This window comes from Echinops telfairi, unplaced genomic scaffold, assembly GCF_000313985.2.
Source record: "Echinops telfairi isolate 266 unplaced genomic scaffold, ASM31398v2 ScPeMD7_18;HRSCAF=68, whole genome shotgun sequence".
In the NCBI taxonomy this organism is placed as follows: Eukaryota; Metazoa; Chordata; class Mammalia; order Afrosoricida; family Tenrecidae; genus Echinops; species Echinops telfairi.
In genome coordinates this window covers 60,537,551-60,539,651 of record NW_022103915.1, presented here as the reverse complement: position 1 = coordinate 60,539,651, position 2,101 = coordinate 60,537,551, and positions in this window count along the sequence as shown.

Sequence of the window (2,101 nt, the reverse complement as noted above, 5' to 3'; positions counted from 1 at the left end):
CTGTGCCAATCCATCAGACCAAAAGTCTTCCATGTTCCCCTGCCCTTCTACCTTACCATGTATTAGATACGTTTCCCAAGATAGGTCTCTCCTGATAACACATCCATAGCATGAATCACAGGGGAACATGGAAGTTGGACACTGAATAAGGAGAACCAAGGAAGAATCAATGCACTTGAATTACAGTGCTGGTGAAAAATATTGAAAGTACCATGGACTTCCAGAAGAACAAACAAATCTGTCTTGGAAGAAGTACAGCCAGAATGTTCCTTAAAAGCAATATCACCATATCCCTGAACCCCAGAAAAGACAGGATACAAAGTTATAATTTCTAGAGGCCTAATCAGATGATAAACAAAGTTATCTGCATACAATGTTAAATTTCGATCTTCCTATATTGACAGCAGGAAAACGAGATTTAACAGTTTAAAAATTCTACAGCAGAAATGGAAATTTAGCTATGGGGAGCCTGATGGACTTTACAGGTGTTTGTAATTGATCTAAGATATCAAATGGGAGAAGAAAACGATCAGTAGTCTCTCAAGTTCCCTTGTATGTCACCATCAAGTTGGTCCCTGACTAATGGAGACACCATGTGCATAGAATGAAAATCTGCTTGGTCCTGTGATTCTAGCTACGCATTAGAATAGACTTTTGGAATTGTAAATATATACCAGTGTACAGATACGGCATTTCAGAGTCTAATGAAATTTACTCGCAGTGCGGCAAAGGCATAAAATTATTTTTTTTAAAGTTTAATAAGGATTGTAAGCAGTCAGAATTGAGAATCAGTGGGGTAAAGGGATATGATTATTTATTTTTGCAAAGGTTAGTAAGTAATTGTATGGAGTCAGAGTTGAGAATCATTGTTCCAGATCAGTGAAAGGGGATTATCTAAGGAGTTTGTGAAAATACAGAATCTGAATCAGTAGATTTGGGGAGGGGCCTCATCTTCTGCTTTTATAATAAGTTCCCATTCTTCCCAGAGTAGGAGGAGCTCAAAGTTGCAGACAAAAGCCAGAACTCGGAGTTCAGTGAAGTCTTGTGCCAATGGTGAAACCGCTTGTGTATCGTTGGGGAACTGTACTTCTAAACCCTCAGAACTCTGAGAACATTTAAATAGAATATGGACTTTTTATGGTAGAGATTAGTATATATATTTATGGATTTTATCTTGAAAGTTAATATACAGAATTTGTCATAAAAAGGATAGTTACAGTAGTGAACATTTTGGTTCTCTGTGCTCCATTGTTTTCCTTCAAGGCAACACCAGGAGAGCCGTATAATGTCCCCTCCAGGAGCAGTGAATTATTTAATGTGACTCTTTAACTCCCACCAAACTACCTTTCCCAGCATGGGTCTGTAACAAGATGGGGGAAGATACTGATCAGATTAACCTGAGTAACTGCGAACAGGATTCCCTGGAATATCATCAGGCTGTGGATAAAATGAGCTCTCTGAGAAGCAGGAACAAGGATCACTTTACCAACAAAAGCCAGGAGTGGAATTCATCTCCCTGAGCAAAGATCCCTGTACATGTGTTGGGAGCCATCCCAGCCATGCTGTCTAGCAAAGCTACAGCCTGGTGAAAGAAGCATCTGCAGAGCAGAGCTTCCCAGGGAGGAATTCCAATATCCCTCAAATATTTGCTGTTGTTAAATCCATTCTTGAGAATTTCGTGCATTGTCATGTTTACCGCACCTGGAGTAGATGCAAGGGCAGTCTTAAGAAGTACGAATGAAGCCAGATATAAAACTTGCTTCTATGTGATGGGGCTTTCCTTAACTGAGGCATTGGACAGGCTTAGACAGCGAGACATCTTTGGGAATTTTGAGAAGGATATGTGGGAATTGAGTGAGGAAGGAATCCCAAAGTTGAGGTCAGAGGAGAAAATGAAACCCACCAAAAAACCCTGGATTCCATTCAGATTAGTAGTGGGGGACTCTGTTGGCCTCCCTGATATGGAGGACCTTATAGACTGCCTCCCCCAACAGACTCCCCTTTACCTTGGACATGGGCTTACATAGAAGGAGAGAGAATGATTAACATTAATAGAAAACATGTAAAAGGGGAAACATTAAGTCTTTGGCAAAGAATCAGA